The sequence below is a fragment of the Anomaloglossus baeobatrachus genome, unplaced genomic scaffold (genome assembly GCF_048569485.1).
Source record: "Anomaloglossus baeobatrachus isolate aAnoBae1 unplaced genomic scaffold, aAnoBae1.hap1 Scaffold_256, whole genome shotgun sequence".
Taxonomy (NCBI): domain Eukaryota; kingdom Metazoa; phylum Chordata; class Amphibia; order Anura; family Aromobatidae; genus Anomaloglossus; species Anomaloglossus baeobatrachus.
Window position 1 is genome coordinate 182,452 of NW_027442123.1, and position 8,274 is coordinate 190,725.

At 50.7% G+C, this 8,274-nt stretch overlaps 1 pseudogene; it reads right to left on the bottom strand.

The window, feature by feature from the left end:
• Nucleotides 1-7,576: 7,576 nt before the first annotated feature.
• On the bottom strand, nucleotides 7,577-7,783 carry LOC142263271 (U2 spliceosomal RNA; annotated as a pseudogene).
• Nucleotides 7,784-8,274: the final 491 nt, after the last annotated feature.

Sequence of the window (8,274 nt, forward strand, 5' to 3'; positions counted from 1 at the left end):
CGCCCATTCTTTGCAGAATGGACATTACAACGACAGGAGACCCGCTCCTTTGCAATGGGAACAATGTTTTGAGGCCCTCATGCACGTCTCTATGCAGGGACAACGTGGAGCCTCCCAATTTTTGGCTGCCCTGCCAAAGGGCTATACTATAATACACCCACTTCCTGACAATGGACACTTAATGTTTTGAGGCCCTCATGCACGTCTCTATCCAGGGACAACGTGGAGCCTCCCAATTTTTGGCTGCCCTGCCTAAGGGCTATACTATAATACACCCACTTCCTGACAATGGACACTTAATGTTTTGAGGCCCTCATGCACGTCTCTATCCAGGGACAACGTGGAGCCTCCCAATTTTTGGCTGCCCTGCCAAAGGGCTATACTATAATACACCCACTTCCTGACAATGGACACTTAATGTTTTGAGGCCCTCATGCACGTCTCTATCCAGGGACAACGTGGAGCCTCCCAATTTTTGGCTGCCCTGCCAAAGGGCTATACTACAAAAGACCCACTTCCTTCCAATGGGCACTTCAGGTTTACAGGCCCTCATGCACGTCTCTATCCAGGGACAACGTGGAGCCTCCCAATTTTTGGCTGCCCTGCCAAAGGGCTATACTACAAAAGACCCACTTCCTTCCAATGGGCACTTCAGGTTTACAGGCCCTCATGCACGTCTCTATCCAGGGACAACGTGGAGCCTCCCAATTTTTGGCTGCCCTGCCTAAGGGCTATACTATAATACACCCACTTCCTGACACTGGACACTTAATGTTTTGAGGCCCTCATGCACGTCTCTATCCAGGGACAACGTGGAGCCTCCCAATTTTTGGCTGCCCTGCCTAAGGGCTATACTACAATAGACCCACTTCCTTACAATGGGCACTTCAGGTTTACAGGCCATCATGCACGTCTGTATGCAGGGGCATTGGTGAACCTCACAATTTTGGACTGCCCTGGCAAAGGAAAATACTACAAAGACTCAGTTCCTCAAAATGGGCACATTAGACTCAGAGGCCTTTATGTACGTCTCTTCTCAGGGACATCGGAGTGCCACACAATGTTTTACGTAAAATCTTTCATGTATTGATCTCAAAAAGTAACATACATTAGCTCTATCTCACTATTGGGTATGTGCCCTTAACATTTCCGCTATGAAAAATCATTTTGGTGTCATTTTGGAAGGTTTTCTGGTGAGTCCGTAAAAATGGCGTAAAACGCGGACAAAATTATTCACAGCTGTGACTTTTGAGTGATAAATGCTTCAAGGGGTCTTCCCCATGCTGTTGCCATGTCATTTGAGCACTCTTCGGAGACTTTTGTGCCATTTTTAGGGTTTCTACATGCTGCCGGTGGTCATTTCACAAAAATACTCGGGTCTCCCATAGGATAACATTGGGCTCGGTGCTCGGGCCGAGTACACGAGTATCTTGGGAGGCTCGGCCCGAGCTTCGAGCACCCGAGCTTTTTAGTACTCGCTCATCACTACTAATAAACCTAAAAAATAAAAATAAATTGAATAAAAATCATGAATGTTGTGTTATAACAGGAAATTCGGTGTAAGAATGAATATCCGGGATGAGAGTTCAGCGAATGAGTTATAGAAATTGTTACAAAAAGGAGTGTGTACGGTTTATGCGTAAATTTTCAGAATGCGTACATGAAAATTATATGTATGTGAGAATGTCCCCCATGCTTTGTAAAAAGTTATTTATGAAAATGTAAATAAAATATATAAAAATGCCTAATTATTTATAATTTATGAGAAAGATATATATGTATGGAAGAATGTTATAAGGTGTCCAAGAACCATAAAGAAAAACAGTGCATATATAATGTTAGAGGTCTAGAGTTCCACCAGGCTATATCACCCCTAAAGAAATAGAAAGAAGACCTTACTACCTGTGTACCCCAAAAAAAGCTATATTTCGTAGCCAGGATTATGGTGGAGATATGCACAAATGAAATAAGAATATAAAGTAATACAATAAGATTATAAAACCAATATGTGTGCATTCATGCACCACCCGGTACGCTACCCTTGCCAAATTGCTCACTCTAGATCCCCACACGATCCATGAAGCCGTTCCCCCGGTCACACCGCCTGCTGCCGGTTCCCACTCATCCCTGGGGGAGTTAGGCGAGTGGTATCGAGAGCTACATGTCGGCACTGATGATACCCCCATACACCACAAGGAAGGGGTATACCAGGTGGTACAGGAGTATGAGCGGGTTTTTAGCAAGCACCCTCTAGATTTTGGGCAGATTAAAGGGGTTCAACACCACATCCCTACCGGTACACACTCCCCTATTAAAGAGAGATACAGGCCTATTCCCCCTGCGCACTACCAATGCGCCAAAGACATGTTGAGGAACATGAAGGAGGCAGGGGTTATTAGGGACAGCTGTAGTCCCTGGGCCGCTCCGTTGGTGCTGGTTAAGAAGAAGGATGGCACCATGCGGATGTGTGTGGATTACCGGAAGATTAACCAGATAACGCATAAGGATGCTTACCCTCTGCCCCGCATCAAAGAGTCCCTGGCCTCGCTGAGAACCGCTAACTACTTCTCCACCCTTGACCTCACCAGCGGGTACTGGCAGGTGGCCGTGGCACCGGAAGACCGAGAGAAGACTGCCTATGGGACCGTTTTGCTGTACTTGGATGATGTGATTGTGTACTCACAGACGTATGAAGCCCACCTGGAGCACCTAGCCGAGGTGTTCGCGTCCCTTGCCAAGTATGGGATGAAGCTGAAGCCCTCAAAGTGTCATCTGCTGAAACCCAGAGTGCAGTACCTAGGACATGTGGTTGGTGCGGAAGGTGTTGCCCCCAACCCCGAGAAGATCACCGCCATCCAAGACTGGCCGAGACCGACCACAGTGAGGGAAGTGAGGCAGTTTCTGGGCCTGGTGGGATATTACCGTCGCTTCATTAAGGGGTACACAAAGATGGCTGCCCCCATGCAAGACCTCCTCATAGGACAGACCAAGGGTGGTAGATCCCTAGTAGCCCCATTGGTGTGGGAAGAAAAGCATGAGGAATCCTTCCGCCAGCTGAGAACAGCCCTGACCGGAGAGGAAATCCTAGCGTACCCTGACTACAGCCGCCCATTCATCCTCTACACCGACGCCAGCAATGTGGGCTTGGGGGCTGTTCTATCCCAGGTCCAAGACAGAAGGGAAAAGGTAATAGCTTATGCTAGCCGAAAACTCCGACCGACTGAGAGGAACCCTGAGAACTACATCTCCTTCAAGCTTGAGCTCTTGGCACTGGTGTGGGCTATCACCGAGCGGTTCCGCCATTACCTGGCAGCAGCCAAGTTCACCGCGTACACAGACAATAACCTGCTGACCCATCTAGATACGGCCAAGCTGGGCGCGTTGGAGCAGCGGTGGGTGACCAGGTTAGCCAACTACGATTTCACCATCAAGTACCGGGCCGGCCGTACCAACGTCAATGCCAATGCACTCTCCCGGATGCCCCACCTGTCGGAAGAGGGGCCAGAGGATGATGACCTCGAAGAGATCGAGTTGCCTGCATTTCACCGGCCATTCACTGAGAAGGTGCACGTCTACCAACAACGGGTGAACCTGGATCCGCTGCCCCGACAGGACTGGCAGGAAGCTCAGGACCAGGCACCTGCTGTCCGCCTGGTCAAGACTCTAGTGGAACAGGGTTCTGCTGGGATAGACCCTGCTGCCCCTGCCGAAGCCCAACGTCTGTGGCAAGAACGGACCCGGCTATACCTACACCAGGGGAAGTTGTATCGCGAGCTGATTAATCCAAAGACTCACGAGAAGATCCGCCAGCTGGTGATTCCCCAGGCTAACGTGCCCACCGTCCTGCAAGCATACCATGATGGTGCAGTGCACTTCGGGTGGAAGAAGCTAGAGATGTTGTTAAGAGAGCGGTTCTATTGGAGTGGAATGCGGGAATCTGTGGAGGCCTGGTGCCGAGAATGTGGCCCTTGCGCATTGAGAAGGAAGGACGAGGCCAGCCAGAAGGCACCCCTACACCCGATCATTACACACCAACCGCTGGAGCTGGTTGCCCTTGACCATGTAAAGCTCACCCCCAGCCAAAGTGGGTACACCTACGCTCTGACCATCGTAGACCACTACTCGAGGTTCCTGGTGGTTGTCCCAGTTAAGGACTTAACCGGCCGCACCGCTGCTAAGGCTTTCCAGGCTTATTTCTGTTGACCGCATTGGTACCCGGAGAGGGTGCTTACCGACCAGGGTCCGGCCTTTGAAGCAGAGGTATTCCAGGAATTCTGCCAGTTGTACGGCTGCAAGAAAATCCGGACCACGCCTTACCACGCCCAAACCAATGGCATTTGTGAAAAGATGAACCACTTGGTCCTGGGCCTCCTCAAGACGTTACCACTGGAAGAGCGGAACCTGTGGCTGGAGAAGCTACCTGACCTGGTCGATATGTACAACAACATCCCTTCCAGCTCTACGAAATGCACTCCAGCATACCTGATGAGAGCTCGTCCCGGCCGGCTACCAGTGGATCTGGAAATGGGCTTGGAAGCTTCAGAAGCACTCCTGTCGACAGCTGAATGGGACACTCGGCGGAGGACACAGTACCGACAGGTCCAGGAGTATGTTGAAAAGAACTTGTGCCGGAGTCGGGGACAACAGGAGCAGTGCTTCAACAAGAAGGCGCCTGCCGGTTCCTTCCAACCTGGGGATGTAGTGCTGAAGCGGAAAAGAAGGGCCCACAAGCTGGATGATCAATGGGAAAAAACCCCGTATGTAGTCCAGCCCACAGGATGGGAGAATGAGAAGGCCTACCAGATCAGCCGTGACCAGGGGGGGACTTTGGCCACGGTTTCCCGAGACCACCTGAAGAAGTGCCCACCAGCATTGAGAGTAGCGGATGAGGCTCCAGTTCCCAGTCCAGTGGAGAAGGAAAAAGAGGTAATCCACACCATGATGGGTGATTTTCCAGCAGACTGGCCTACACAGAACGGTGCGGTGATCCTTCCAGTGATACTGTTCCCACAACCCGTGGATGAAGAAATGATGGAAACGGTTAACCGCGAGCCAGTGCCCAGGGATGTACCTGTACCCAGCTCCCCTACGCCTCCGCCTGCCCCACATGATAGCAGGGAGGAGGAACTGACTGTTCCCTCTGCCCCACTGCCTGTCACCACTGACACCGGACCCCGAAGGTCCACTCGCCCCAACCTAGGTAGACCCCCACTTAGGTACAGGGAAACTACTCTTTAACAGGGGGGGGGCTTTATGTGTTGAGTGTACCAGTTTGAAAGTTTTAAATGATAAGTAAAGATGATCAACCAAAGAAGTTTACCTGATTGAACCGTGATTAAACCGGCCGTTGCCGGCAACTGTTGTCCCCGTAGGGACTGTGCAACCATTGCGTAAGGAACTGCTTACGGACAAGCCCGAGAACTTGCAGGGCAACCACAAACTTAGTGCAATGTAAATAAAAATGTTTGTTGGCTTGACACCGTTACCGCCTCCGGAGAGGCTGATTTGGGAGGATGGGCCTGGAGGAAAGGGATGGCCTAGGCCCGCCACTACCGTAACCGGTGGCGATCCTCCGGGGGTTCAGGGGTCCCCTTGGACGTGGGCCCCCTGAAAGAGACAGAACCCGCTCGGGCAACTTGGTGCTGGACTGGGGTCAAGGGGTGCTGCCCGCTTCTTAGGGGCAGCATCAGGGCCAGGTTGTTTGGGTGGGAGAAGAGCGGAAGCTGTACCGTTGTAAAATGTTTATGATGCTTTTACATGTTTTACCGTTTTATTCTTTTTCAGTTGTGAAAATAAAACCGGTGATGGACGGGCAGCCCGCGGACGGTCTGCATTTTACTATAGGGGAATGTGGCGCCCTGGACAAGCCAGGTCGTCACAGGTACTACACCAACACACTCTACACTCCGGCTAGGCACACCGAAGCTAAACACAAATCCTAGTTGCCTTCCTCCAGGGGCTGATGTCCACACCAGGGGGTGGGCCAGGCGGTTGATCCCACCCACCGAGGAGTTCACAGTCCTGGAGGCGGGAAAAGGAGTCAGATTAGAGATCAGTTTTGGAGTTAGAGAAGTGAAGAGGAGAGGAGACTGACCGTGTCCGGGTGTGTGGCCCGGGCACTCAGCAAGGTTGGCAGACGGTGGTGACCTTCTGCAGGAGAGGCTGATTGGAGTGAACCGTACGGACCGGGGATGGGCGGTGGCCCGCCGGTACCAGATCGGGGAGTGAAGAGAAGCCAGCACCATCCGGCAGGGCCTACGGACCCCGACCAGGCTAGGAGTCGCCGTAAAACCGGTCAAATCCGTTAGCGACAGGAACCTCCAGGGTTTCCCAGCAGTCAAGACCCGATTGAAGGCAACAGCTCACACCGTAGAGGGAAGCACAGTCACCGCCAAGGCTACAGTTCCCAGGGCCAGAGCCTGCGGGCAAAAGGGGCTCCCTCAGCATCCATCCAAGCTGGGGAGCGGGTTACCGGTGGGAAGCCCGCTAGATTTTGGGGGAATAAAAGGGGTCCAACACCACATCCCCACAGGTGCACACCCACCCATCAAAGAGAGCTATAAGCCAATACCACCTTCACATTGCCAGTGTACCAAGGACATGTTGAGCAACATGAAGGCGGCTGGGGTTATCCGTGACAGTTGTAGCCTTTGGGCAGCTCTGTTGATCCTGTTAAAAAAGAAGGACGGCACCACTCCCCGTATTGAGGAATCGCTAGCTGCATTGAGAACTGCAAATTATTTTTCTACCCTTGATCTCACTAGTCACTATTGGCAAGTGTCCGTTGCTGAGGCAGACCGGGAGAAGACCGCCTTCGCCACCCCTATGGGTCTCTGCGAGTTCAAAAGCATGCCCTTCGAGCTGTGCAATGCGCCAGGAACCTTCCAGAGGCTGATGGAATGCTGCTTGGGACAAGATTTTAGGGTGTATAAAAAGGGAGATTAGATCCCGTGATCCCAACGTATTGTTACACCTCTATAAATCACTTGTAAGGCTACATCTGGAATATGGGAACCAGTTTTGGGCTCCACATTTTAAAAAGGACATTCAGAAGTTAGAGTCAGTTCAAAGGTGGGCAACTAGACTACTACAAGGAATGGAAGGCCTCCCATATGATGACAAGTTGAAAAAGTTATTAAGTGATTATTGGCTGCAATGGGGCTTTCTGGCTGGTGCCAGCCTCTCTTCTTAGCACACAGGAACCACAATCCCTACACCATGCTTCAATGGATTCTCTCATCCCAGCCCAGTAAAACTACATATTTTACACAGTCATAAGCAGCCAAAAGGGATCTATTCTATTCAATTGCAAATGATCTAGATAAGACTGAGAATAAGATACTGCACGGGACATAGCAGAGTTGGTCAAGTTGAGTGGAGATGAGTTTGCTATTTGGCACAGCTTTTTGCATCAATAAAGCAAGTAAAAGGTGTGAAAGATAAAAAAAAGGGTGAAAGTGTGAAAAGTGAATTGGCCAAATTGAGGTGCATATAAAGTTTTTGCTTTCTTTCAATTCACTAATGGGGCTCATTTGAATCAGGTGAATTGAGTTCTGCTTTTGGAAACTGGGTTAAGAAGGGGTGCACCGGTCCTGGAGGTACTGCAATACCAGGTCAATGCGTGGAGTGGACAGAGCAAGATTTTTTCCATCTCCTTGTTCTAAAAATCCATTTAATATATGGTCCCCAGAGAGGGGACGTATCAGATATTAAACTGATAAGAACAGATTTAATTTTTTTTTTTTTCTGTTTATCAGTAGGACTTCAAAATAACAAAGGTGATCGCCTCCCGTTGCCTGGGAACCGTCCAGGCACAAGAGGGCTATGTGTCACCAGAAGGCGCACACACTTCCTCAAGGCCGGCAGACGTGCAATCCCAGGCACCTTCCAGTACCGACCAAGGTAGCGTCCTCCGAAACTACACTTGATCTTAGCCAAAAGGCCGAGAAGCTATAACCCGAATTGGTTACGGCCTTGAGTGGCACCCTGGCCTATACCGGACACATCTTAGGGAGAGGGAGACAAACCCACGCCTACAGAAGACATTTTGTCACCCAAGCCAACCCTTGAAAAGGCTGTTTTGCAGAGCAAAAACAAGAAGAATGGTGCTTTTTGCAGCCGCCGCCCACTGCAATGAATCTGAATAACTCCTCCTTTTGGACACAAGCACCTCCCCTCCCCCTTGCAGTCTTTCCAATTCATGATACAAAAAGACGGACGGACAGGACAGGACAGGACAGGCTGCCTGACTTTCCGTCACTGCCACCCTTTGCC